The following is a 25,683-nucleotide window of genomic DNA, read 5'->3' on the forward strand; positions in this document are numbered from 1 at the left end:
CTCACTCACTTTTCCATCGACAGCTTCAACAAACCCAAGCAACGCAGCTGCCATCCAAAACACACCACAATCCAAACACCTTTCCCAATTCACATTTTACACTCTCATTCCCAGGCCTTTCTTTCATTCTCAATACATTCACGCGAGACATCTGTGAAGCCTGCTCCCCACACAATGGGGAATGAATTTAGTTGTCATTGTTCACAAGATGTCACATTCTTGGACATTGTTGATCCATTGCATCTGTTGGTCCATTGGAGCATGGTGCGCCATGGGATAGAAAGGTGGAGTGGTTGAAAGCAATGTGGAATGCTGCAGCGAGGTGGGAACAATGCTTTGCTAAGTCCTCATCTTGCCGGGTGTAAACTGTGGCTAGTGGCATTCGTCTGAATATTTTGCCTTGAAAGTCCCAACATTCATGGGTCACAATTCTGGCTAATCTGTGCCTCTGATATGGGGGTGACTTGAAATGTCAGCATCTCTGGCTACCTTGCAAGGAATCGCCAAAGTCAGGCAGTTGAATTCAGTTGTGTTTGTTCACAAGATGTCGCATTCTTGGACACTGTTGGCCCGTTGCTGAGAAGCAGCAGTGTGCGCAATGGGATTGAAAGGTAGATTGGTGGAAAGCAATAAGGAATGCAAGGTGGGAACAATGTTCTTTGCTGCCTGTGTAATGTAATCTGCATGTTTGAGCGCAGCAGTGTGATTGGGTGCAGAATGTTTGAGAGAGGCATGTTAGTTTTCAATCTTTGTATGTGAATGATACGGTTTGCATTGTTGATTTGCAAATAACGTTGAAGTCGGAAAAGGTGTATGTCAGGAGTGGGATCTGAACCCACGACCCTTGAAAGGGACCAGAAATCATCAACTCCTCAACGGCTGCTTAAGTCTGGCGCCTTAGACCACTCGGCCATCCTGACAACTTATTTGCGCAGCTGCTGTTTTCCACTGTGTGCTACGTATTCTGCATTCTAGCTGGCCTGGAGCACACCCAATCCATTTTTGCACAAACAACCACAACCATTAATTCAGCGCAACGGATTGAAGTGGCGGTGTCGATCATTCTCCTTTGCTGCACCGCAAACAATCTTCAGCCACACACCTTTCTTTGATTCCCAAGACATTAACGTGTTATATCTGCAAAGCCCGCTCGTCACACAATGAACAGCATTTCTTCATCCTGGACATTGAAAGAGGTGAACATGCACCCGTGGCCGGTGGCATTGATCGAACCAATTCCACCTGATATTCCCAACCTTCAAAGGCATCAATTCTGGATAATCTGTGCCTGTGATAAGTGAATCTCTTGAAATCTCCAGAGTGCATCTCTGGTGTCCTTGCAAAGAATTGCCAAGTTAGGCATGAATTTAGTTGTCATTGTTCACAAGATGTCACATTCTTGGACATTGTTGATCCATTGCATCTGTTGGTCCATTGCAGCATGGTGCGCCATGGGATAGAAAGGTGGAGTGGTTGAAAGCAATGTGGAATGCTGCAGCGAGGTGGGAACAATGCTTTGCTAAATGCGCTGCCTGTGAAATGTAATCTGCATGTTGGATTGGAGCATGCGATTGTGTGCATGATATTTGAGAGAGGCATGTTAGGTTTCAAGTTGTGTTGTTTTTATTTGTAAATAAATGAAGTGGTAAAAGGTGGCAAATATCAATGACAGCAGGGTGTTGCGGAGATTGTGAGGCTGGCGGTGGCATATTGGTGCTGAAAAGGACAATGTCAGGAGTGGGATTTGAACCCACGCCCCTAGAAAGGGACCAGAAATCACCAGGCTTAAACGAGGCAAGGAAACACACTCCTTGAGTCTGGCGCCTTAGACCACTCGGCCATCCTGACAAGTTGCTGCTGTGTCCACAGCTTTTGCACTGTGTGCTGCTTATTCTGTACTCGAACTGGCCTGGAGCACACCCATTTCATTTGTGCACAATCAGGCCACAACCATCAATACATCACACCTGTTTCAACAGGCAGTGGCAAACATTCACCCTTCCCGCACCATAAACAATTTTCAGGCACGCTGCATCTGTACGCCAAGAACATTTTACATCATTTTCAAAAACATCTCACTCACTTTTCCATCGACAGCTTCAACAAACCCAAGCAACGCAGCTGCCATCCAAAACACACCACAATCCAAACATCTTTCCCAATTCACATTTTACACTCTCATTCCCAGACCTTTCTTTCATTCTCAACACATTCACGCGAGACATCTGTGAAGCCTGCTCCCCACACAATGAACAGCATGTCCTCATCTTGCCGGGTGTAAACTGTGGCTAGTGGCATTCGTCTGAATATTTTGCCTTGAAAGTCCCAACATTCATGGGCCACAATTCTGGCTAATCTGTGCCTCTGATATGGGAGTGACTTGAAATGTCAGCATCTCTGGCTACCTTGCAAGGAATCGCCAAAGTAAGGCAGTTGAATTCAGTTGTGTTTGTTCACAAGATGTCGCATTCTTGGACACTGTTGGCCCGTTGCTGAGAAGCAGCAGTGTGCGCAATGGGATTGAAAGGTAGATTGGTGGAAAGCCATAAGGAATGCAAGGTGGGAACAATGTTCTTTGCTGCCTGTGTAATGTAATCTGCATGTTTGAGCGCAGCAGTGTGATTGGGTGCAGAATGTTTGAGAGAGGCATGTTAGTTTTCAATCTTTGTATGTGAATGATACGGTTTGCATTGTTGATTTGCAAATGACGTTGAAGTCGGAAAAGTTGAATGTCAGGAGTGGGATTTGAACCCACGACCCTTGAAAGGGACCAGAAATCATCAAGTCCTCAACGGCTGCTTAAGTCTGGCGCCTTAGACCACTCGGCCATCTTGACAACTTATTTGTGCAGCTGCTCTTTTCCACTGTGTGCTACGTATTCTGCATTCCAGCTGGCCTGGAGCACACCCAATCCATTTTTGCACAAACAACCACAACCATTAATTCAGCGCAACGGATTGAAGTGGCGGTGTCGATCATTCTCCTTTGCTGCACCGCAAACAATCTTCAGCCACACACCTTTCTTTGATTCCCAAGACATTAACGTGTTATATCTGCAAAGCCCGCTCGTCACACAATGAACAGCATTTCTTCATCCTGGACATTGAAAGAGGTGAACATGCACCCGTGGCCGGTGGCATTGATCGAACCATTTCCACCTGATATTCCCAACCTTCAAAGGCATCAATTCTGGATAATCTGTGCCTGTGATAAGTGAATCTCTTGAAATCTCCAGAGTGCATCTCTGGTGTCCTTGCAAAGAATTGCCAAGTTAGGCATGAATTTAGTTGTCATTGTTCACAAGATGTCACATTCTTGGACATTGTTGATCCATTGCATCTGTTGGTACATTGCAGCATGGTGCGCCATGGGATAGAAAGGTGGAGTGGTTGAAAGCAATGTGGAATGCTGCAGCGAGGTGGGAACAATGCTTTGCTAAATGCGCTGCCTGTGAAATGTAATCTGCATGTTGGATTGGAGCATGCGATTGTGTGCATGATATTTGAGAGAGGCATGTTAGGTTTCAAGTTGTGTTGTTTTTATTTGTAAATAAATGAAGTGGTAAAAGGTGGCAAATATCAATGACAGCAGGGTGTTGCGGAGATTGTGAGGCTGGCGGTGGCATATTGGTGCTGAAAAGGACAATGTCAGGAGTGGGATTTGAACCCACGCCCCTAGAAAGGGACCAGAAATCACCAGGCTTAAACGAGGCAAGGAAACACACTCCTTGAGTCTGGCGCCTTAGACCACTCGGCCATCCTGACAAGTTGCTGCTGTGTCCACAGCTTTTGCACTGTGTGCTGCTTATTCTGTACTCGAACTGGCCTGGAGCACACCCATTTCATTTGTGCACAATCAGGCCACAACCATCAATACATCACACCTGTTTCAACAGGCAGTGGCAAACATTCACCCTTCCCGCACCATAAACAATTTTCAGGCACGCTGCATCTGTACGCCAAGAACATTTTACATCATTTTCAAAAACATCTCACTCACTTTTCCATCGACAGCTTCAACAAACCCAAGCAACGCAGCTGCCATCCAAAACACACCACAATCCAAACATCTTTCCCAATTCACATTTTACACTCTCATTCCCAGACCTTTCTTTCATTCTCAATACATTCACGCGAGACATCTGTGAAGCCTGCTCCCCACACAATGAACAGCATGTCCTCATCTTGCCGGGTGTAAACTGTGGCTCGTGGCATTCGTCTGAATATTTTGCCTTGAAAGTCCCAATATTCATGGGCCACAATTCTGGCTAATCTGTGCCTCTGATATGGGAGTGACTTGAAATGTCAGCATCTCTGGCTACCTTGCAAGGAATCGCCAAAGTAAGGCAGTTGAATTCAGTTGTGTTTGTTCACAAGATGTCGCATTCTTGGACACTGTTGGCCCGTTGCTGAGAAGCAGCAGTGTGTGCAATGGGATTGAAAGGTAGATTGGTGGAAAGCAATAAGGAATGCAAGGTGGGAACAATGTTCTTTGCTGCCTGTGTAATGTAATCTGCATGTTTGAGCGCAGCAGTGTGATTGGGTGCAGAATGTTTGAGAGAGGCATGTTAGTTTTCAATCTTTGTATGTGAATGATACGGTTTGCATTGTTGATTTGCAAATGACGTTGAAGTCGGAAAAGGTGAATGTCAGGAGTGGGATTTGAACCCACGACCCTTGAAAGGGACCAGAAATCATCAAGTCCTCAACGGCTGCTTAAGTCTGGCGCCTTAGACCACTCGGCCATCCTGACAACTTATTTGTGCAGCTGCTGTTTTCCACTGTGTGCTACGTATTCTGCATTCTAGCTGGCCTGGAGCACACCCAATCCATTTTTGCACAAACAACCACAACCATTAATTCAGCGCAACCGATTGAAGTGGCGGTGTCGATCATTCTCCTTTGCTGCACCGCAAACAATCTTCAGCCACACACCTTTCTTTGATTCCCAAGACATTAACGTGTTATATCTGCAAAGCCCGCTCGTCACACAATGAACAGCATTTCTTCATCCTGGACATTGAAAGAGGTGAACATGCACCCGTGGCCGGTGGCATTGATCGAACCATTTCCACCTGATATTCCCAACCTTCAAAGGCATCAATTCTGGATAATCTGTGCCTGTGATAAGTGAATCTCTTGAAATCTCCAGAGTGCATCTCTGGTGTCCTTGCAAAGAATTGCCAAGTTAGGCATGAATTTAGTTGTCATTGTTCACAAGATGTCACATTCTTGGACATTGTTGATCCATTGCATCTGTTGGTCCATTGCAGCATGGTGCGCCATGGGATAGAAAGGTGGAGTGGTTGAAAGCAATGTGGAATGCTGCAGCGAGGTGGGAACAATGCTTTGCTAAATGCGCTGCCTGTGAAATGTAATCTGCATGTTGGATTGGAGCATGCGATTGTGTGCATGATATTTGAGAGCGGCATGTTAGGTTTCAAGTTGTGTTGTTTTTATTTGTAAATAAATGAAGTGGTAAAAGGTGGCAAATATCAATGACAGCAGGGTGTTGCGGAGATTGTGAGGCTGGCGGTGGCATATTGGTGCTGAAAAGGACAATGTCAGGAGTGGGATTTGAACCCACGCCCCTAGAAAGGGACCAGAAATCACCAGGCTTAAACGAGGCAAGGAAACACACTCCTTGAGTCTGGCGCCTTAGACCACTCGGCCATCCTGACAAGTTGCTGCTGTGTCCACAGCTTTTGCACTGTGTGCTGCTTATTCTGTATTCGAACTGGCCTGGAGCACACCCATTTCATTTGTGCACAATCAGGCCACAACCATCAATACATCACACCTGTTTCAACAGGCAGTGGCAAACATTCACCCTTCCCGCACCATAAACAATTTTCAGGCACGCTGCATCTGTACGCCAAGAACATTTTACATCATTTTCAAAAACATCTCACTCACTTTTCCATCGACAGCTTCAACAAACCCAAGCAACGCAGCTGCCATCCAAAACACACCACAATCCAAACATCTTTCCCAATTCACATTTTACACTCTCATTCCCAGACCTTTCTTTCATTCTCAATACATTCACGCGAGACATCTGTGAAGCCTGCTCCCCACACAATGAACAGCATGTCCTCATCTTGCCGGGTGTAAACTGTGGCTCGTGGCATTCGCCTGAATATTTTGCCTTGAAAGTCCCAACATTCATGGGCCACAATTCTGGCTAATCTGTGCCTCTGATATGGGAGTGACTTGAAATGTCAGCATCTCTGGCTACCTTGCAAGGAATCGCCAAAGTAAGGCAGTTGAATTCAGTTGTGTTTGTTCACAAGATGTCGCATTCTTGGACACTGTTGGCCCGTTGCTGAGAAGTAGCAGTGTGCGCAATGGGATTGAAAGGTAGATTGGTGGAAAGCAATAAGGAATGCAAGGTGGGAACAATGTTCTTTGCTGCCTGTGTAATGTAATCTGCATGTTTGAGCGCAGCAGTGTGATTGGGTGCAGAATGTTTGAGGCATGTTAGTTTTCAATCTTTGTCTGTGAATGATACGGTTTGCATTGTTGATTTGCAAATGACGTTGAAGTCGGAAAAGGTGAATGTCAGGAGTGGGATTTGAACCCACGACCCTTGAAAGGGACCAGAAATCATCACGTCCTCAACAGCTGCTTAAGTCTGGCGCCTTAGACCACTCGGCCATCCTGACAACTTATTTGTGCAGCTGCTGTTTTCCACTGTGTGCTACGTATTCTGCATTCTAGCTGGCCTGGAGCACACCCAATCCATTTTTGCACAAACAACCACAACCATTAATTCAGCGCAACGGATTGAAGTGGCGGTGTCGATCATTCTCCTTTGCTGCACCGCAAACAATCTTCAGCCACACACCTTTCTTTGATTCCCAAGACATTAACGTGTTATATCTGCAAAGCCCGCTCGTCACACAATGAACAGCATTTCTTCATCCTGGACATTGAAAGAGGTGAACATGCACCCGTGGCCGGTGGCATTGATCGAACCATTTCCACCTGATATTCCCAACCTTCAAAGGCATCAATTCTGGATAATCTGTGCCTGTGATAAGTGAATCTCTTGAAATCTCCAGAGTGCATCTCTGGTGTCCTTGCAAAGAATTGCCAAGTTAGGCATGAATTTAGTTGTCATTGTTCACAAGATGTCACATTCTTGGACATTGTTGATCCATTGCATCTGTTGGTCCATTGCAGCATGGTGCGCCATGGGATAGAAAGGTGGAGTGGTTGAAAGCAATGTGGAATGCTGCAGCGAGGTGGGAACAATGCTTTGCTAAATGCGCGGCCTGTGAAATGTAATCTGCATGTTGGATTGGAGCATGCGATTGTGTGCATGATATTTGAGAGCGGCATGTTAGGTTTCAAGTTGTGTTGTTTTTATTTGTAAATAAATGAAGTGGTAAAAGGTGGCAAATATCAATGACAGCAGGGTGTTGCGGAGATTGTGAGGCTGGCGGTGGCATATTGGTGCTGAAAAGGACAATGTCAGGAGTGGGATTTGAACCCACGCCCCTAGAAAGGGACCAGAAATCACCAGGCTTAAACAAGGCAAGGAAACACACTCCTTGAGTCTGGCGCCTTAGACCACTCGGCCATCCTGACAAGTTGCTGCTGTGTCCACAGCTTTTGCACTGTGTGCTGCTTATTCTGTACTCGAACTGGCCTGGAGCACACCCATTTCATTTGTGCACAATCAGGCCACAACCATCAATACATCACACCTGTTTCAACAGGCAGTGGCAAACATTCACCCTTCCCGAACCATAAACAATTTTCAGGCACGCTGCATCTGTACGCCAAGAACATTTTACATCATTTTCAAAAACATCTCACTCACTTTTCCATCGACAGCTTCAACAAACCCAAGCAACGCAGCTGCCATCCAAAACACACCACAATCCAAACATCTTTCCCAATTCACATTTTACACTCTCATTCCCAGACCTTTCTTTCATTCTCAATACATTCACGCGAGACATCTGTGAAGCCTGCTCCCCACACAATCAACAGCATGTCCTCATCTTGCCGGGTGTAAACTGTGGCTCGTGGCATTCGTCTGAATATTTTGCCTTGAAAGTCCAAACATTCATGGGCCACAATTCTGACTAATCTGTGCCTCTGATATGGGAGTGACTTGAAATGTCAGCATCTCTGGCTACCTTGCAAGGAATCGCCAAAGTAAGGCAGTTGAATTCAGTTGTGTTTGTTCACAAGATGTCGCATTCTTGGACACTGTTGGCCCGTTGCTGAGAAGCAGCAGTGTGCGCAATGGGATTGAAAGGTAGATTGGTGGAAAGCAATAAGGAATGCAAGGTGGGAACAATGTTCTTTGCTGCCTGTGTAATGTAATCTGCATGTTTGAGCGCAGCAGTGTGATTGGTTGCAGAATGTTAGTTTTCAATCTTTGTATGTGAATGATACGGTTTGCATTGTTGATTTGCAAATGACGTTGAAGTCGGAAAAGGTGAATGTCAGGAGTGGGATTTGAACCCACGACCCTTGAAAGAGACCAGAAATCATCAAGTCCTCAACGGCTGCTTAAGTCTGGCGCCTTAGACCACTCGGCCATCCTGACAACTTATTTGCGCAACTGCTGTTTTCCACTGTGTGCTACGTATTCTGCATTCTAGCTGGCCTGGAGCACACCCAATCCATTTTTGCACAAACAACCACAACCATTAATTCAGCGCAACGGATTGAAGTGGCGGTGTCGATCATTCTCCTTTGCTGCACCGCAAACAATCTTCAGCCACACACCTTTCTTTGATTCCCAAGACATTAACGTGTTATATCTGCAAAGCCCGCTCGTCACACAATGAACAGCATTTCTTCATCCTGGACATTGAAAGAGGTGAACATGCACCCGTGGCCGGTGGCATTGATCGAACCATTTCCACCTGATATTCCCAACCTTCAAAGGCATCAATTCTGGATAATCTGTGCCTGTGATAAGTGAATCTCTTGAAATCTCCAGAGTGCATCTCTGGTGTCCTTGCAAAGAATTGCCAAGTTAGGCATGAATTTAGTTGTCATTGTTCACAAGATGTCACATTCTTGGACATTGTTGATCCATTGCATCTGTTGGTCCATTGCAGCATGGTGCGCCATGGGATAGAAAGGTGGAGTGGTTGAAAGCAATGTGGAATGCTGCAGCGAGGTGGGAACAATGCTTTGCTAAATGCGCTGCCTGTGAAATGTAATCTGCATGTTGGATTGGAGCATGCGATTGTGTGCATGATATTTGAGAGCGGCATGTTAGGTTTCAAGTTGTGTTGTTTTTATTTGTAAATAAATGAAGTGGTAAAAGGTGGCAAATATCAATGACAGCAGGGTGTTGCGGAGATTGTGAGGCTGGCGGTGGCATATTGGTGCTGAAAAGGACAATGTCAGGAGTGGGATTTGAACCCACGCCCCTAGAAAGGGACCAGAAATCACCAGGCTTAAACGAGGCATGGAAACACACTCCTTGAGTCTGGCGCCTTAGACCACTCGGCCATCCTGACAAGTTGCTGCTGTGTCCACAGCTTTTGCACTGTGTGCTGCTTATTCTGTACTCGAACTGGCCTGGAGCACACCCATTTCATTTGTGCACAATCAGGCCACAACCATCAATACATCACACCTGTTTCAACAGGCAGTGGCAAACATTCACCCTTCCCGCACCATAAACAATTTTCAGGCACGCTGCATCTGTACGCCAAGAACATTTTACATCATTTTCAAAAACATCTCACTCACTTTTCCATCGACAGCTTCAACAAACCCAAGCAACGCAGCTGCCATCCAAAACACACCACAATCCAAACATCTTTCCCAATTCACATTTTACACTCTCATTCCCAGACCTTTCTTTCATTCTCAATACATTCACGCGAGACATCTGTGAAGCCTGCTCCCCACACAATCAACAGCATGTCCTCATCTTGCCGGGTGTAAACTGTGGCTCGTGGCATTCGTCTGAATATTTTGCCTTGAAAGTCCCAACATTCATGGGCCACAATTCTGGCTAATCTGTGCCTCTGATATGGGAGTGACTTGAAATGTCAGCATCTCTGGCTACCTTGCAAGGAATCGCCAAAGTAAGGCAGTTGAATTCAGTTGTGTTTGTTCACAAGATGTCGCATTCTTGGACACTGTTGGCCCGTTGCTGAGAAGCAGCAGTGTGCGCAATGGGATTGAAAGGTAGATTGGTGGAAAGCAATAAGGAATGCAAGGTGGGAACAATGTTCTTTGCTGCCTGTGTAATGTAATCTGCATGTTTGAGCGCAGCAGTGTGATTGGGTGCAGAATGTTTGAGAGAGGCATGTTAGTTTTCAGTCTTTGTATGTGAATGATACGGTTTGCATTGTTGATTTGCAAATGACGTTGAAGTCGGAAAAGGTGGATGTCAGGAGTGGGATTTCAACCCACGACCCTTGAAAGGGACCAGAAATCATCAAGTCCTCAACGGCTGCTTAAGTCTGGCGCCTTAGACCACTCGGCCATCCTGACAACTTATTTGTGCAGCTGCTGTTTTCCACTGTGTGCTACGTATTCTGCATTCTAGCTGGCCTGGAGCACACCCAATCCATTTTTGCACAAACAACCACAACCATTAATTCAGCGCAACGGATTGAAGTGGCGGTGTCGATCATTCTCCTTTGCTGCACCGCAAACAATCTTCAGCCACACACCTTTCTTTGATTCCCAAGACATTAACGTGTTATATCTGCAAAGCCCGCTCGTCACACAATGAACAGCATTTCTTCATCCTGGACATTGAAAGAGGTGAACATGCACCCGTGGCCGGTGGCATTGATCGAACCATTTCCACCTGATATTCCCAACCTTCAAAGGCATCAATTCTGGATAATCTGTGCCTGTGATAAGTGAATCTCTTGAAATCTCCAGAGTGCATCTCTGGTGTCCTTGCAAAGAATTGCCAAGTTAGGCATGAATTTAGTTGTCATTGTTCACAAGATGTCACATTCTTGGACATTGTTGATCCATTGCATCTGTTGGTCCATTGCAGCATGGTGCGCCATGGGATAGAAAGGTGGAGTGGTTGAAAGCAATGTGGAATGCTGCAGCGAGGTGGGAACAATGCTTTGCTAAATGCGCTGCCTGTGAAATGTAATCTGCATGTTGGATTGGAGCATGCGATTGTGTGCATGATATTTGAGAGCGGCATGTTAGGTTTCAAGTTGTGTTGTTTTTATTTGTAAATAAATGAAGTGGTAAAAGGTGGCAAATATCAATGACAGCAGGGTGTTGCTGAGATTGTGAGGCTGGCGGTGGCATATTGGTGCTGAAAAGGACAATGTCAGGAGTGGGATTTGAACCCACGCCCCTAGAAAGGGACCAGAAATCACCAGGCTTAAACGAGGCAAGGAAACACACTCCTTGAGTCTGGCACCTTAGACCACTCGGCCATCCTGACAAGTTGCTGCTGTGTCCGCAGTTTTTGCACTGTGTGCTGCTTATTCTGTACTCGAACTGGCCTGGAGCACACCCATTTCATTTGTGCACAATCAGGCCACAACCATCAATACATCACACCTGTTTCAACAGGCAGTGGCAAACATTCACCCTTCCCACACCATAAACAATTTTCAGGCACGCTGCATCTGTACGCCAAGAACATTTTACATCATTTTCAAAAACATCTCACTCACTTTTCCATCGACAGCTTCAACAAACCCAAGCAACGCAGCTGCCATCCAAAACACACCACAATCCAAACATCTTTCCCAATTCACATTTTACACTCTCATTCCCAGACCTTTCTTTCATTCTCAATACATTCACGCGAGACATCTGTGAAGCCTGCTCCCCACACAATCAACAGCATGTCCTCATCTTGCCGGGTGTAAACTGTGGCTCGTGGCATTCGTCTGAATATTTTGCCTTGAAAGTCCCAACATTCATGGGCCACAATTCTGGCTAATCTGTGCCTCTGATATGGGAGTGACTTGAAATGTCAGCATCTCTGGCTACCTTGCAAGGAATCGCCAAAGTAAGGCAGTTGAATTCAGTTGTGTTTGTTCACAAGATGTCGCATTCTTGGACACTGTTGGCCCGTTGCTGAGAAGCAGCAGTGTGCGCAATGGGATTGAAAGGTAGATTGGTGGAAAGCAATAAGGAATGCAAGGTGGGAACAATGTTCTTTGCTGCCTGTGTAATGTAATCTGCATGTTTGAGCGCAGCAGTGTGATTGGGTGCAGAATGTTTGAGAGAGGCATGTTAGTTTTCAATCTTTGTATGTGAATGATACGGTTTGCATTGTTGATTTGCAAATGACGTTGAAGTCGGAAAAGGTGGATGTCAGGAGTGGGATTTCAACCCACGACCCTTGAAAGGGACCAGAAATCATCAAGTCCTCAACGGCTGCTTAAGTCTGGCGCCTTAGACCACTCGGCCATCCTGACAACTTATTTGTGCAGCTGCTGTTTTCCACTGTGTGCTACGTATTCTGCATTCTAGCTGGCCTGGAGCACACCCAATCCATTTTTGCACAAACAACCACAACCATTAATTCAGCGCAACGGATTGAAGTGGCGGTGTCGATCATTCTCCTTTGCTGCACCGCAAACAATCTTCAGCCACACACCTTTCTTTGATTCCCAAGACATTAACGTGTTATATCTGCAAAGCCCGCTCGTCACACAATGAACAGCATTTCTTCATCCTGGACATTGAAAGAGGTGAACATGCACCCGTGGCCGGTGGCATTGATCGAACCATTTCCACCTGATATTCCCAACCTTCAAAGGCATCAATTCTGGATAATCTGTGCCTGTGATAAGTGAATCTCTTGAAATCTCCAGAGTGCATCTCTGGTGTCCTTGCAAAGAATTGCCAAGTTAGGCATGAATTTAGTTGTCATTGTTCACAAGATGTCACATTCTTGGACATTGTTGATCCATTGCATCTGTTGGTCCATTGCAGCATGGTGCGCCATGGGATAGAAAGGTGGAGTGGTTGAAAGCAATGTGGAATGCTGCAGCGAGGTGGGAACAATGCTTTGCTAAATGCGCTGCCTGTGAAATGTAATCTGCATGTTGGATTGGAGCATGCGATTGTGTGCATGATATTTGAGAGCGGCATGTTAGGTTTCAAGTTGTGTTGTTTTTATTTGTAAATAAATGAAGTGGTAAAAGGTGGCAAATATCAATGACAGCAGGGTGTTGCGGAGATTGTGAGGCTGGCGGTGGCATATTGGTGCTGAAAAGGACAATGTCAGGAGTGGGATTTGAACCCACGCCCCTAGAAAGGGACCAGAAATCACCAGGCTTAAACGAGGCAAGGAAACACACTCCTTGAGTCTGGCACCTTAGACCACTCGGCCATCCTGACAAGTTGCTGCTGTGTCCACAGTTTTTGCACTGTGTGCTGCTTATTCTGTACTCGAACTGGCCTGGAGCACACCCATTTCATTTGTGCACAATCAGGCCACAACCATCAATACATCACACCTGTTTCAACAGGCAGTGGCAAACATTCACCCTTCCCACACCATAAACAATTTTCAGGCACGCTGCATCTGTACGCCAAGAACATTTTACATCATTTTCAAAAACATCTCACTCACTTTTCCATCGACAGCTTCAACAAACCCAAGCAACGCAGCTGCCATCCAAAACACACCACAATCCAAACATCTTTCCCAATTCACATTTTACACTCTCATTCCCAGACCTTTCTTTCATTCTCAATACATTCACGCGAGACATCTGTGAAGCCTGCTCCCCACACAATCAACAGCATGTCCTCATCTTGCCGGGTGTAAACTGTGGCTCGTGGCATTCGTCTGAATATTTTGCCTTGAAAGTCCCAACATTCATGGGCCACAATTCTGGCTAATCTGTGCCTCTGATATGGGAGTGACTTGAAATGTCAGCATCTCTGGCTACCTTGCAAGGAATCGCCAAAGTAAGGCAGTTGAATTCAGTTGTGTTTGTTCACAAGATGTCGCATTCTTGGACACTGTTGGCCCGTTGCTGAGAAGCAGCAGTGTGCGCAATGGGATTGAAAGGTAGATTGGTGGAAAGCAATAAGGAATGCAAGGTGGGAACAATGTTCTTTGCTGCCTGTGTAATGTAATCTGCATGTTTGAGCGCAGCAGTGTGATTGGGTGCAGAATGTTTGAGAGAGGCATGTTAGTTTTCAATCTTTGTATGTGAATGATACGGTTTGCATTGTTGATTTGCAAATGACGTTGAAGTCGGAAAAGGTGGATGTCAGGAGTGGGATTTCAACCCACGACCCTTGAAAGGGACCAGAAATCATCAAGTCCTCAACGGGTGCTTAAGTCTGGCGCCTTAGACCACTCGGCCATCCTGACAACTTATTTGTGCAGCTGCTGTTTTCCACTGTGTGCTACGTATTCTGCATTCTAGCTGGCCTGGAGCACACCCAATCCATTTTTGCACAAACAACCACAACCATTAATTCAGCGCAACCGATTGAAGTGGCGGTGTCGATCATTCTCCTTTGCTGCACCGCAAACAATCTTCAGCCACACACCTTTCTTTGATTCCCAAGACATTAACGTGTTATATCTGCAAAGCCCGCTCGTCACACAATGAACAGCATTTCTTCATCCTGGACATTGAAAGAGGTGAACATGCACCCGTGGCCGGTGGCATTGATCGAACCATTTCCACCTGATATTCCCAACCTTCAAAGGCATCAATTCTGGATAATCTGTGCCTGTGATAAGTGAATCTCTTGAAATCTCCAGAGTGCATCTCTGGTGTCCTTGCAAAGAATTGCCAAGTTAGGCATGAATTTAGTTGTCATTGTTCACAAGATGTCACATTCTTGGACATTGTTGATCCATTGCATCTGTTGGTCCATTGCAGCATGGTGCGCCATGGGATAGAAAGGTGGAGTGGTTGAAAGCAATGTGGAATGCTGCAGCGAGGTGGGAACAATGCTTTGCTAAATGCGCTGCCTGTGAAATGTAATCTGCATGTTGGATTGGAGCATGCGATTGTGTGCATGATATTTGAGAGCGGCATGTTAGGTTTCAAGTTGTGTTGTTTTTATTTGTAAATAAATGAAGTGGTAAAAGGTGGCAAATATCAATGACAGCAGGGTGTTGCTGAGATTGTGAGGCTGGCGGTGGCATATTGGTGCTGAAAAGGACAATGTCAGGAGTGGGATTTGAACCCACGCCCCTAGAAAGGGACCAGAAATCACCAGGCTTAAACGAGGCAAGGAAACACACTCCTTGAGTCTGGCGCCTTAGACCACTCGGCCATCCTGACAAGGTGCTGCTGTGTCCGCAGCTTTTGCACTGTGTGCTGCTTATTCTGTACTCGAACTGGCCTGGAGCACACCCATTTCATTTGTGCACAATCAGGCCACAACCATCAATACATCACACCTGTTTCAACAGGCAGTGGCAAACATTCACCCTTCCCGCACCATAAACAATTTTCAGGCACGCTGCATCTGTACGCCAAGAACATTTTACATCATTTTCAAAAACATCTCACTCACTTTTCCATCGACAGCTTCAACAAACCCAAGCAACGCAGCTGCCATCCAAAACACACCACAATCCAAACATCTTTCCCAATTCACATTTTACACTCTCATTCCCAGACCTTTCTTTCATTCTCAACACATTCACGCGAGACATCTGTCAAGCCTGCTCCCCACACAATGAACAGCATGTCCTCATCTTGCCGGGTGTAAACCGTGGCTAGTGGCATTCGTCTGAATATTTTGCCTTGAAAGTCCCAACATTCATGGGCCACAATTCTGGCTAATCTGTGCCTCTGATATGGGAGTGACTTGAAATGTCAGCATCTCTGGCTACCTTGCAAGGAATCGCCAAAGTAAGGCAGTTGAATTCAGTTGTGTTTGTTCACAAGATGTCGCATTCTTGGACACTGTTGGCCCGTTGCTGAGAAGCAGCAGTGTGCGCAATGGGATTGAAAGGTAGATTGGTGGAAAGCAATAAGGAATGCAAGGTGGGAACAATGTTCTTTGCTGCCTGTGTAATGTAATCTGCATGTTTGAGCGCAGCAGTGTGATTGGGTGCAGAATGTTTGAGAGAGGCATGTTAGTTTTCAATCTTTGTATGTGAATGATACGGTTTGCATTGTTGATTTGCAAATGACGTTGAAGTCGGAAAAGGTGAATGTCAGGAGTGGGATTTGAACCCACGACCCTTGAAAGGGACCAGAAATCATCAAGTCCTCAACGGCTGCTTAAGTCTGGCGCCTTAGACCACTCGGCCATCCTGACAACTTATTTGCTCAGCTGCTGTTTTCCACTGTGTGCTACGTATTCTGCATTCTAGCTGGCCTGGAGCTAACCCAATCCATTTTTGCACAAACAACCACAACCATTAATTCAGCGCAACGGATTGAAGTGGCGGTGTCGATCATTCTCCTTTGCTGCACCGCAAACAATCTTCAGCCACACACCTTTCTTTGATTCCCAAGACATTAACGTGTTATATCTGCAAAGCCCGCTCGTCACACAATGAACAGCATTTCTTCATCCTGGACATTGAAAGAGGTGAACATGCACCCGTGGCCGGTGGCATTGATCGAACCATTTCCACCTGATATTCCCAACCTTCAAAGGCATCAATTCTGGATAATCTGTGCCTGTGATAAGTGAATCTCTTGAAATCTCCAGAGTGCATCTCTGGTGTCCTTGCAAAGAATTGCCAAGTTAGGCATGAATTTAGTTGTCATTGTTCACAAGATGTCACATTCTTGGACATTGTTGATCCATTGCATCTGTTGGTCCATTGCAGCATGGTGCGCCATGGGATAGAAAGGTGGAGTGGTTGAAAGCAATGTGGAATGCTGCAGCGAGGTGGGAACAATGCTTTGCTAAATGCGCTGCCTGTGAAATGTAATCTGCATGTTGGATTGGAGCATGCGATTGTGTGCATGATATTTGAGAGAGGCATGTTAGGTTTCAAGTTGTGTTGTTTTTATTTGTAAATAAATGAAGTGGTAAAAGGTGGCAAATATCAATGACAGCAGGGTGTTGCGGAGATTGTGAGGCTGGCGGTGGCATATTGGTGCTGAAAAGGACAATGTCAGGAGTGGGATTTGAACCCACGCCCCTAGAAAGGGACCAGAAATCACCAGGCTTAAACGAGGCAAGGAAACACACTCCTTGAGTCTGGCGCCGTAGACCACTCGGCCATCCTGACAAGTTGCTACTGTGTCCACAGCTTTTGCACTGTGTGCTGCTTATTCGGTACTCGAACTGGCCTGGAGCACACCCATTTCATTTGTGCACAATCAGGCCACAACCATCAATACAGCACACCTGTTTCAACAGGCAGTGGCAAACATTCACCCTTCCCGCACCATAAACAATTTTCAGGCACGCTGCATCTGTACGCCAAGAACATTTTACATCATTTTCAAAAACATCTCACTCACTTTTCCATCGACAGTTTCAACAAACCCAAGCAACGCAGCTGCCATCCAAAACACACCACAATCCAAACATCTTTCCCAATTCACATTTTACACTCTCATTCCCAGACCTTTCTTTCATTCTCAACACATTCACGCGAGACATCTGTGAAGCCTGCTCCCCACACAATGAACAGCATGTCCTCATCTTGCCGGGTGTAAACTGTGGCTAGTGGCATTCGTCTGAATATTTTGCCTTGAAAGTCCCAACATTCATGGGCCACAATTCTGGCTAATCTGTGCCTCTGATATGGGAGTGACTTGAAATGTCAGCATCTCTGGCTACCTTGCAAGGAATCGCCAAAGTAAGGCAGTTGAATTCAGTTGTGTTTGTTCACAAGATGTCGCATTCTTGGACACTGTTGGCCCGTTGCTGAGAAGCAGCAGTGTGCGCAATGGGATTGAAAGGTAGATTGGTGGAAAGCAATAAGGAATGCAAGGTGGGAACAATGTTCTTTGCTGCCTGTGTAATGTAATCTGCATGTTTGAGCGCAGCAGTGTGATTGGGTGCAGAATGTTTGAGAGAGGCATGTTAGTTTTCAATCTTTGTATGTGAATGATACGGTTTGCATTGTTGATTTGCAAATGACGTTGAAGTCGGAAAAGGTGAATGTCAGGAGTGGGATTTGAACCCACGACCCTTGAAAGGGACCAGAAATCATCAAGTCCTCAACGGCTGCTTAAGTCTGGCGCCTTAGACCACTCGGCCATCCTGACAACTTATTTGTGCAGCTGCTGTTTTCCACTGTGTGCTACGTATTCTGCATTCTAGCTGGCCTGGAGCACACCCAATCCATTTTTGCACAAACAACCACAACCATTAATTCAGCGCAACGGATTGAAGTGGCGGTGTCGATCATTCTCCTTTGCTGCACCGCAAACAATCTTCAGCCACACACCTTTCTTTGATTCCCAAGACATTAACGTGTTATATCTGCAAAGCCCGCTCGTCACACAATGAACAGCATTTCTTCATCCTGGACATTGAAAGAGGTGAACATGCACCCGTGGCCGGTGGCATTGATCGAACCATTTCCACCTGATATTCCCAACCTTCAAAGGCATCAATTCTGGATAATCTGTGCCTGTGATAAGTGAATCTCTTGAAATCTCCAGAGTGCATCTCTGGTGTCCTTGCAAAGAATTGCCAAGTTAGGCATGAATTTAGTTGTCATTGTTCACAAGATGTCACATTCTTGGACATTGTTGATCCATTGCATCTGTTGGTCCATTGCAGCATGGTGCGCCATGGGATAGAAAGGTGGAGTGGTTGAAAGCAATGTGGAATGCTGCAGCGAGGTGGGAACAATGCTTTGCTAAGTGCGCTGCCTGTGAAATGTAATCTGCATGTTGGATTGGAGCATGCGATTGTGTGCATGATATTTGAGAGAGGCATGTTAGGTTTCAAGTTGTGTTGTTTTTATTTGTAAATAAATGAAGTGGTAAAAGGTGGCAAATATCAATGACAGCAGGGTGTTGCGGAGATTGTGAGGCTGGCGGTGGCATATTGGTGCTGAAAAGGACAATGTCAGGAGTGGGATTTGAACCCACGCCCCTAGAAAGGGACCAGAAATCACCAGGCTTAAACGAGGCAAGGAAACACACTCCTTGAGTCTGGCGCCTTAGACCACTCGGCCATCCTGACAAGGTGCTGCTGTGTCCGCAGCTTTTGCACTGTGTGCTGCTTATTCTGTACTCGAACTGGCCTGGAGCACACCCATTTCATTTGTGCACAATCAGGCCACAACCATCAATACATCACACCTGTTTCAACAGGCAGTGGCAAACATTCACCCTTCCCACACCATAAACAATTTTCAGGCACGCTGCATCTGTACGCCAAGAACATTTTACATCATTTTCAAAAACATCTCACTCACTTTTCCATCGACAGCTTCAACAAACCCAAGCAACGCAGCTGCCATCCAAAACACACCACAATCCAAACATCTTTCCCAATTCACATTTTACACTCTCATTCCCAGACCTTTCTTTCATTCTCAATACATTCACGCGAGACATCTGTGAAGCCTGCTCCCCACACAATCAACAGCATGTCCTCATCTTGCCGGGTGTAAACTGTGGCTCGTGGCATTCGTCTGAATATTTTGCCTTGAAAGTCCCAACATTCATGGGCCACAATTCTGGCTAATCTGTGCCTCTGATATGGGAGTGACTTGAAATGTCAGCATCTCTGGCTACCTTGCAAGGAATCGCCAAAGTAAGGCAGTTGAATTCAGTTGTGTTTGTTCACAAGATGTCGCATTCTTGGACACTGTTGGCCCGTTGCTGAGAAGCAGCAGTGTGCGCAATGGGATTGAAAGGTAGATTGGTGGAAAGCAATAAGGAATGCAAGGTGGGAACAATGTTCTTTGCTGCCTGTGTAATGTAATCTGCATGTTTGAGCGCAGCAGTGTGATTGGGTGCAGAATGTTTGAGAGAGGCATGTTAGTTTTCAATCTTTGTATGTGAATGATACGGTTTGCATTGTTGATTTGCAAATGACGTTGAAGTCGGAAAAGGTGGATGTCAGGAGTGGGATTTCAACCCACGACCCTTGAAAGGGACCAGAAATCATCAAGTCCTCAACGGCTGCTTAAGTCTGGCGCCTTAGACCACTCGGCCATCCTGACAACTTATTTGTGCAGCTGCTGTTTTCCACTGTGTGCTACGTATTCTGCATTCTAGCTGGCCTGGAGCACACCCAATCCATTTTTGCACAAACAACCACAACCATTAATTCAGCGCAACGGATTGAAGTGGCGGTGTCGATCATTCTCCTTTGCTGCACCGCAAACAATCTTCAGCCACACACCTTTCTTTGATTCCCAAGACATTAACGTGTTATATCTGCAAAGCCCGCTCGTCACACAATGAACAGCATTTCTTCATCCTGGACATTGAAAGAGGTGAACATGCACCCGTGGCCGGTGGCATTGATCGAACCATTTCCACCTGATATTCCCAACCTTCAAAGGCATCAATTCTGGATAATCTGTGCCTGTGATAAGTGAATCTCTTGAAATCTCCAGAGTGCATCTCTGGTGTCCTTGCAAAGAATTGCCAAGTTAGGCATGAATTTAGTTGTCATTGTTCACAAGATGTCACATTCTTGGACATTGTTGATCCATTGCATCTGTTGGTCCATTGCAGCATGGTGCGCCATGGGATAGAAAGGTGGAGTGGTTGAAAGCAATGTGGAATGCTGCAGCGAGGTGGGAACAATGCTTTGCTAAATGCGCTGCCTGTGAAATGTAATCTGCATGTTGGATTGGAGCATGCGATTGTGTGCATGATATTTGAGAGCGGCATGTTAGGTTTCAAGTTGTGTTGTTTTTATTTGTAAATAAATGAAGTGGTAAAAGGTGGCAAATATCAATGACAGCAGGGTGTTGCTGAGATTGTGAGGCTGGCGGTGGCATATTGGTGCTGAAAAGGACAATGTCAGGAGTGGGATTTGAACCCACGCCCCTAGAAAGGGACCAGAAATCACCAGGCTTAAACGAGGCAAGGAAACACACTCCTTGAGTCTGGCACCTTAGACCACTCGGCCATCCTGACAAGTTGCTGCTGTGTCCGCAGTTTTTGCACTGTGTGCTGCTTATTCTGTACTCGAACTGGCCTGGAGCACACCCATTTCATTTGTGCACAATCAGGCCACAACCATCAATACATCACACCTGTTTCAACAGGCAGTGGCAAACATTCACCCTTCCCACACCATAAACAATTTTCAGGCACGCTGCATCTGTACGCCAAGAACATTTTACATCATTTTCAAAAACATCTCACTCACTTTTCCATCGACAGCTTCAACAAACCCAAGCAACGCAGCTGCCATCCAAAACACACCACAATCCAAACATCTTTCCCAATTCACATTTTACACTCTCATTCCCAGACCTTTCTTTCATTCTCAATACATTCACGCGAGACATCTGTGAAGCCTGCTCCCCACACAATCAACAGCATGTCCTCATCTTGCCGGGTGTAAACTGTGGCTAGTGGCATTCGTCTGAATATTTTGCCTTGAAAGTCCCAACATTCATGGGCCACAATTCTGGCTAATCTGTGCCTCTGATATGGGAGTGACTTGAAATGTCAGCATCTCTGGCTACCTTGCAAGGAATCGCCAAAGTAAGGCAGTTGAATTCAGTTGTGTTTGTTCACAAGATGTCGCATTCTTGGACACTGTTGGCCCGTTGCTGAGAAGCAGCAGTGTGCGCAATGGGATTGAAAGGTAGATTGGTGGAAAGCAATAAGGAATGCAAGGTGGGAACAATGTTCTTTGCTGCCTGTGTAATGTAATCTGCATGTTTGAGCGCAGCAGTGTGATTGGGTGCAGAATGTTTGAGAGAGGCATGTTAGTTTTCAATCTTTGTATGTGAATGATACGGTTTGCATTGTTGATTTGCAAATGACGTTGAAGTCGGAAAAGGTGAATGTCAGGAGTGGGATTTGAACCCACGACCCTTGAAAGGGACCAGAAATCATCAAGTCCTCAACGGCTGCTTAAGTCTGGCGCCTTAGACCACTCGGCCATCCTGACAACTTATTTGTGCAGCTGCTGTTTTCCACTGTGTGCTACGTATTCTGCATTCTAGCTGGCCTGGAGCACACCCAATCCATTTTTGCACAAACAACCACAACCATTAATTCAGCGCAACGGATTGAAGTGGCGGTGTCGATCATTCTCCTTTGCTGCACCGCAAACAATCTTCAGCCACACACCTTTCTTTGATTCCCAAGACATTAACGTGTTATATCTGCAAAGCCCGCTCGTCACACAATGAACAGCATTTCTTCATCCTGGACATTGAAAGAGGTGAACATGCACCCGTGGCCGGTGGCATTGATCGAACCATTTCCACCTGATATTCCCAACCTTCAAAGGCATCAATTCTGGATAATCTGTGCCTGTGATAAGTGAATCTCTTGAAATCTCCAGAGTGCATCTCTGGTGTCCTTGCAAAGAATTGCCAAGTTAGGCATGAATTTAGTTGTCATTGTTCACAAGATGTCACATTCTTGGACATTGTTGATCCATTGCATCTGTTGGTCCATTGCAGCATGGTGCGCCATGGGATAGAAAGGTGGAGTGGTTGAAAGCAATGTGGAATGCTGCAGCGAGGTGGGAACAATGCTTTGCTAAATGCGCTGCCTGTGAAATGTAATCTGCATGTTGGATTGGAGCATGCGATTGTGTGCATGATATTTGAGAGAGGCATGTTAGGTTTCAAGTTGTGTTGTTTTTATTTGTAAATAAATGAAGTGGTAAAAGGTGGCAAATATCAATGACAGCAGGGTGTTGCGGAGATTGTGAGGCTGGCGGTGGCATATTGGTGCTGAAAAGGACAATGTCAGGAGTGGGATTTGAACCCACGCCCCTAGAAAGGGACCAGAAATCACCAGGCTTAAACGAGGCAAGGAAACACACTCCTTGAGTCTGGCGCCTTAGACCACTCGGCCATCCTGACAAGGTGCTGCTGTGTCCGCAGCTTTTGCACTGTGTGCTGCTTATTCTGTACTCGAACTGGCCTGGAGCACACCCATTTCATTTGTGCACAATCAGGCCACAACCATCAATACATCACACCTGTTTCAACAGGCAGTGGCAAACATTCACCCTTCCCGCACCATAAACAATTTTCAGGCACGCTGCATCTGTACGCCAAGAACATTTTACATCATTTTCAAAAACATCTCACTCACTTTTCCATCGACAGCTTCAACAAACCCAAGCAACGCAGCTGCCATCCAAAACACACCACAATCCAAACATCTTTCCCAATTCACATTTTACACTCTCATTCCCAGACCTTTCTTTCATTCTCAACACATTCACGCGAGACATCTGTCAAGCCTGCTCCCCACACAATGAACAGCATGTCCTCATCTTGCCAGGTGTAAACCGTGGCTAGTGGCATTCGTCTGAATATTTTGCCTTGAAAGTCCCAACATTCATGGGCCACAATTCTGGCTAATCTGTGCCTCTGATATGGGAGTGACTTGAAATGTCAGCATCTCTGGCTACCTTGCAAGGAATCGCCAAAGTAAGGCAGTTGAATTCAGTTGTGTTTGTTCACAAGATGTCGCATTCTTGGACACTGTTGGCCCGTTGCTGAGAAGCAGCAGTGTGCGCAATGGGATTGAAAGGTAGATTGGTGGAAAGCAATAAGGAATGCAAGGTGGGAACAATGTTCTTTGCTGCCTGTGTAATGTAATCTGCATGTTTGAGCGCAGCAGTGTGATTGGGTGCAGAATGTTTGAGAGAGGCATGTTAGTTTTCAATCTTTGTATGTGAATGATACGGTTTGCATTGTTGATTTGCAAATGACGTTGAAGTCGGAAAAGGTGGATGTCAGGAGTGGGATTTCAACCCACGACCCTTGAAAGGGACCAGAAATCATCAAGTCCTCAACGGCTGCTTAAGTCTGGCGCCTTAGACCACTCGGCCATCCTGACAACTTATTTGTGCAGCTGCTGTTTTCCACTGTGTGCTACGTATTCTGCATTCTAGCTGGCCTGGAGCACACCCAATCCATTTTTGCACAAACAACCACAACCATTAATTCAGCGCAACGGATTGAAGTGGCGGTGTCGATCATTCTCCTTTGCTGCACCGCAAACAATCTTCAGCCACACACCTTTCTTTGATTCCCAAGACATTAACGTGTTATATCTGCAAAGCCCGCTCGTCACACAATGAACAGCATTTCTTCATCCTGGACATTGAAAGAGGTGAACATGCACCCGTGGCCGGTGGCATTGATCGAACCATTTCCACCTGATATTCCCAACCTTCAAAGGCATCAATTCTGGATAATCTGTGCCTGTGATAAGTGAATCTCTTGAAATCTCCAGAGTGCATCTCTGGTGTCCTTGCAAAGAATTGCCAAGTTAGGCATGAATTTAGTTGTCATTGTTCACAAGATGTCACATTCTTGGACATTGTTGATCCATTGCATCTGTTGGTCCATTGCAGCATGGTGCGCCATGGGATAGAAAGGTGGAGTGGTTGAAAGCAATGTGGAATGCTGCAGCGAGGTGGGAACAATGCTTTGCTAAATGCGCTGCCTGTGAAATGTAATCTGCATGTTGGATTGGAGCATGCGATTGTGTGCATGATATTTGAGAGCGGCATGTTAGGTTTCAAGTTGTGTTGTTTTTATTTGTAAATAAATGAAGTGGTAAAAGGTGGCAAATATCAATGACAGCAGGGTGTTGCTGAGATTGTGAGGCTGGCGGTGGCATATTGGTGCTGAAAAGGACAATGTCAGGAGTGGGATTTGAACCCACGCCCCTAGAAAGGGACCAGAAATCACCAGGCTTAAACGAGGCAAGGAAACACACTCCTTGAGTCTGGCACCTTAGACCACTCGGCCATCCTGACAAGTTGCTGCTGTGTCCGCAGTTTTTGCACTGTGTGCTGCTTATTCTGTACTCGAACTGGCCTGGAGCACACCCATTTCATTTGTGCACAATCAGGCCACAACCATCAATACATCACACCTGTTTCAACAGGCAGTGGCAAACATTCACCCTTCCCACACCATAAACAATTTTCAGGCACGCTGCATCTGTACGCCAAGAACATTTTACATCATTTTCAAAAACATCTCACTCACTTTTCCATCGACAGCTTCAACAAACCCAAGCAACGCAGCTGCCATCCAAAACACACCACAATCCAAACATCTTTCCCAATTCACATTTTACACTCTCATTCCCAGACCTTTCTTTCATTCTCAATACATTCACGCGAGACATCTGTGAAGCCTGCTCCCCACACAATCAACAGCATGTCCTCATCTTGCCGGGTGTAAACTGTGGCTAGTGGCATTCGTCTGAATATTTTGCCTTGAAAGTCCCAACATTCATGGGCCACAATTCTGGCTAATCTGTGCCTCTGATATGGGAGTGACTTGAAATGTCAGCATCTCTGGCTACCTTGCAAGGAATCGCCAAAGTAAGGCAGTTGAATTCAGTTGTGTTTGTTCACAAGATGTCGCATTCTTGGACACTGTTGGCCCGTTGCTGAGAAGCAGCAGTGTGCGCAATGGGATTGAAAGGTAGATTGGTGGAAAGCAATAAGGAATGCAAGGTGGGAACAATGTTCTTTGCTGCCTGTGTAATGTAATCTGCATGTTTGAGCGCAGCAGTGTGATTGGGTGCAGAATGTTTGAGAGAGGCATGTTAGTTTTCAATCTTTGTATGTGAATGATACGGTTTGCATTGTTGATTTGCAAATGACG

General features: G+C 45.9%; 26 non-coding genes across 26 annotated transcripts; all 26 read right to left on the reverse strand.

Annotated features, from left to right (window-relative positions):
* Positions 1 to 814: 814 nt before the first annotated feature.
* On the reverse strand, positions 815 to 920 carry trnal-uaa (transfer RNA leucine (anticodon UAA)). Its single transcript has 2 exons — positions 883 to 920; positions 815 to 860 (listed from the first exon to the last, which is right to left on the reverse strand). It is a non-coding gene; the product is annotated as a tRNA-Leu (tRNA).
* An 809-nt stretch (positions 921 to 1,729) lies between these two features.
* trnal-caa (transfer RNA leucine (anticodon CAA)) lies at positions 1,730 to 1,848 on the reverse strand. The gene is made up of 2 exons: positions 1,811 to 1,848; positions 1,730 to 1,775 (listed from the first exon to the last, which is right to left on the reverse strand). It is a non-coding gene; the product is annotated as a tRNA-Leu (tRNA).
* An 882-nt stretch (positions 1,849 to 2,730) lies between these two features.
* On the reverse strand, positions 2,731 to 2,836 carry trnal-uaa (transfer RNA leucine (anticodon UAA)). Its single transcript has 2 exons — positions 2,799 to 2,836; positions 2,731 to 2,776 (listed from the first exon to the last, which is right to left on the reverse strand). It is a non-coding gene; the product is annotated as a tRNA-Leu (tRNA).
* An 809-nt stretch (positions 2,837 to 3,645) lies between these two features.
* trnal-caa (transfer RNA leucine (anticodon CAA)) lies at positions 3,646 to 3,764 on the reverse strand. Its single transcript has 2 exons — positions 3,727 to 3,764; positions 3,646 to 3,691 (listed from the first exon to the last, which is right to left on the reverse strand). It is a non-coding gene; the product is annotated as a tRNA-Leu (tRNA).
* Positions 3,765 to 4,646: 882 nt separating this feature from the next.
* On the reverse strand, positions 4,647 to 4,752 carry trnal-uaa (transfer RNA leucine (anticodon UAA)). Its single transcript has 2 exons — positions 4,715 to 4,752; positions 4,647 to 4,692 (listed from the first exon to the last, which is right to left on the reverse strand). It is a non-coding gene; the product is annotated as a tRNA-Leu (tRNA).
* Positions 4,753 to 5,561: 809 nt separating this feature from the next.
* On the reverse strand, positions 5,562 to 5,680 carry trnal-caa (transfer RNA leucine (anticodon CAA)). The gene is made up of 2 exons: positions 5,643 to 5,680; positions 5,562 to 5,607 (listed from the first exon to the last, which is right to left on the reverse strand). It is a non-coding gene; the product is annotated as a tRNA-Leu (tRNA).
* Positions 5,681 to 6,558: 878 nt separating this feature from the next.
* On the reverse strand, positions 6,559 to 6,664 carry trnal-uaa (transfer RNA leucine (anticodon UAA)). The gene is made up of 2 exons: positions 6,627 to 6,664; positions 6,559 to 6,604 (listed from the first exon to the last, which is right to left on the reverse strand). It is a non-coding gene; the product is annotated as a tRNA-Leu (tRNA).
* Positions 6,665 to 7,473: 809 nt separating this feature from the next.
* Positions 7,474 to 7,592, reverse strand: trnal-caa (transfer RNA leucine (anticodon CAA)). Its single transcript has 2 exons — positions 7,555 to 7,592; positions 7,474 to 7,519 (listed from the first exon to the last, which is right to left on the reverse strand). It is a non-coding gene; the product is annotated as a tRNA-Leu (tRNA).
* Positions 7,593 to 8,459: 867 nt separating this feature from the next.
* trnal-uaa (transfer RNA leucine (anticodon UAA)) lies at positions 8,460 to 8,565 on the reverse strand. The gene is made up of 2 exons: positions 8,528 to 8,565; positions 8,460 to 8,505 (listed from the first exon to the last, which is right to left on the reverse strand). It is a non-coding gene; the product is annotated as a tRNA-Leu (tRNA).
* An 809-nt stretch (positions 8,566 to 9,374) lies between these two features.
* On the reverse strand, positions 9,375 to 9,493 carry trnal-caa (transfer RNA leucine (anticodon CAA)). The gene is made up of 2 exons: positions 9,456 to 9,493; positions 9,375 to 9,420 (listed from the first exon to the last, which is right to left on the reverse strand). It is a non-coding gene; the product is annotated as a tRNA-Leu (tRNA).
* An 882-nt stretch (positions 9,494 to 10,375) lies between these two features.
* trnal-uaa (transfer RNA leucine (anticodon UAA)) lies at positions 10,376 to 10,481 on the reverse strand. Its single transcript has 2 exons — positions 10,444 to 10,481; positions 10,376 to 10,421 (listed from the first exon to the last, which is right to left on the reverse strand). It is a non-coding gene; the product is annotated as a tRNA-Leu (tRNA).
* Positions 10,482 to 11,290: 809 nt separating this feature from the next.
* On the reverse strand, positions 11,291 to 11,409 carry trnal-caa (transfer RNA leucine (anticodon CAA)). The gene is made up of 2 exons: positions 11,372 to 11,409; positions 11,291 to 11,336 (listed from the first exon to the last, which is right to left on the reverse strand). It is a non-coding gene; the product is annotated as a tRNA-Leu (tRNA).
* Positions 11,410 to 12,291: 882 nt separating this feature from the next.
* Positions 12,292 to 12,397, reverse strand: trnal-uaa (transfer RNA leucine (anticodon UAA)). The gene is made up of 2 exons: positions 12,360 to 12,397; positions 12,292 to 12,337 (listed from the first exon to the last, which is right to left on the reverse strand). It is a non-coding gene; the product is annotated as a tRNA-Leu (tRNA).
* An 809-nt stretch (positions 12,398 to 13,206) lies between these two features.
* trnal-caa (transfer RNA leucine (anticodon CAA)) lies at positions 13,207 to 13,325 on the reverse strand. The gene is made up of 2 exons: positions 13,288 to 13,325; positions 13,207 to 13,252 (listed from the first exon to the last, which is right to left on the reverse strand). It is a non-coding gene; the product is annotated as a tRNA-Leu (tRNA).
* Positions 13,326 to 14,207: 882 nt separating this feature from the next.
* On the reverse strand, positions 14,208 to 14,313 carry trnal-uaa (transfer RNA leucine (anticodon UAA)). The gene is made up of 2 exons: positions 14,276 to 14,313; positions 14,208 to 14,253 (listed from the first exon to the last, which is right to left on the reverse strand). It is a non-coding gene; the product is annotated as a tRNA-Leu (tRNA).
* An 809-nt stretch (positions 14,314 to 15,122) lies between these two features.
* trnal-caa (transfer RNA leucine (anticodon CAA)) lies at positions 15,123 to 15,241 on the reverse strand. The gene is made up of 2 exons: positions 15,204 to 15,241; positions 15,123 to 15,168 (listed from the first exon to the last, which is right to left on the reverse strand). It is a non-coding gene; the product is annotated as a tRNA-Leu (tRNA).
* An 882-nt stretch (positions 15,242 to 16,123) lies between these two features.
* On the reverse strand, positions 16,124 to 16,229 carry trnal-uaa (transfer RNA leucine (anticodon UAA)). The gene is made up of 2 exons: positions 16,192 to 16,229; positions 16,124 to 16,169 (listed from the first exon to the last, which is right to left on the reverse strand). It is a non-coding gene; the product is annotated as a tRNA-Leu (tRNA).
* An 809-nt stretch (positions 16,230 to 17,038) lies between these two features.
* trnal-caa (transfer RNA leucine (anticodon CAA)) lies at positions 17,039 to 17,157 on the reverse strand. Its single transcript has 2 exons — positions 17,120 to 17,157; positions 17,039 to 17,084 (listed from the first exon to the last, which is right to left on the reverse strand). It is a non-coding gene; the product is annotated as a tRNA-Leu (tRNA).
* An 882-nt stretch (positions 17,158 to 18,039) lies between these two features.
* Positions 18,040 to 18,145, reverse strand: trnal-uaa (transfer RNA leucine (anticodon UAA)). Its single transcript has 2 exons — positions 18,108 to 18,145; positions 18,040 to 18,085 (listed from the first exon to the last, which is right to left on the reverse strand). It is a non-coding gene; the product is annotated as a tRNA-Leu (tRNA).
* Positions 18,146 to 18,954: 809 nt separating this feature from the next.
* On the reverse strand, positions 18,955 to 19,073 carry trnal-caa (transfer RNA leucine (anticodon CAA)). The gene is made up of 2 exons: positions 19,036 to 19,073; positions 18,955 to 19,000 (listed from the first exon to the last, which is right to left on the reverse strand). It is a non-coding gene; the product is annotated as a tRNA-Leu (tRNA).
* Positions 19,074 to 19,955: 882 nt separating this feature from the next.
* On the reverse strand, positions 19,956 to 20,061 carry trnal-uaa (transfer RNA leucine (anticodon UAA)). Its single transcript has 2 exons — positions 20,024 to 20,061; positions 19,956 to 20,001 (listed from the first exon to the last, which is right to left on the reverse strand). It is a non-coding gene; the product is annotated as a tRNA-Leu (tRNA).
* Positions 20,062 to 20,870: 809 nt separating this feature from the next.
* trnal-caa (transfer RNA leucine (anticodon CAA)) lies at positions 20,871 to 20,989 on the reverse strand. Its single transcript has 2 exons — positions 20,952 to 20,989; positions 20,871 to 20,916 (listed from the first exon to the last, which is right to left on the reverse strand). It is a non-coding gene; the product is annotated as a tRNA-Leu (tRNA).
* Positions 20,990 to 21,871: 882 nt separating this feature from the next.
* trnal-uaa (transfer RNA leucine (anticodon UAA)) lies at positions 21,872 to 21,977 on the reverse strand. The gene is made up of 2 exons: positions 21,940 to 21,977; positions 21,872 to 21,917 (listed from the first exon to the last, which is right to left on the reverse strand). It is a non-coding gene; the product is annotated as a tRNA-Leu (tRNA).
* An 809-nt stretch (positions 21,978 to 22,786) lies between these two features.
* Positions 22,787 to 22,905, reverse strand: trnal-caa (transfer RNA leucine (anticodon CAA)). The gene is made up of 2 exons: positions 22,868 to 22,905; positions 22,787 to 22,832 (listed from the first exon to the last, which is right to left on the reverse strand). It is a non-coding gene; the product is annotated as a tRNA-Leu (tRNA).
* An 882-nt stretch (positions 22,906 to 23,787) lies between these two features.
* On the reverse strand, positions 23,788 to 23,893 carry trnal-uaa (transfer RNA leucine (anticodon UAA)). The gene is made up of 2 exons: positions 23,856 to 23,893; positions 23,788 to 23,833 (listed from the first exon to the last, which is right to left on the reverse strand). It is a non-coding gene; the product is annotated as a tRNA-Leu (tRNA).
* An 809-nt stretch (positions 23,894 to 24,702) lies between these two features.
* Positions 24,703 to 24,821, reverse strand: trnal-caa (transfer RNA leucine (anticodon CAA)). Its single transcript has 2 exons — positions 24,784 to 24,821; positions 24,703 to 24,748 (listed from the first exon to the last, which is right to left on the reverse strand). It is a non-coding gene; the product is annotated as a tRNA-Leu (tRNA).
* Positions 24,822 to 25,683: the final 862 nt, after the last annotated feature.

This window comes from Scyliorhinus torazame, chromosome 1 (assembly GCF_047496885.1).
Source record: "Scyliorhinus torazame isolate Kashiwa2021f chromosome 1, sScyTor2.1, whole genome shotgun sequence".
In the NCBI taxonomy this organism is placed as follows: Eukaryota; Metazoa; Chordata; class Chondrichthyes; order Carcharhiniformes; family Scyliorhinidae; genus Scyliorhinus; species Scyliorhinus torazame.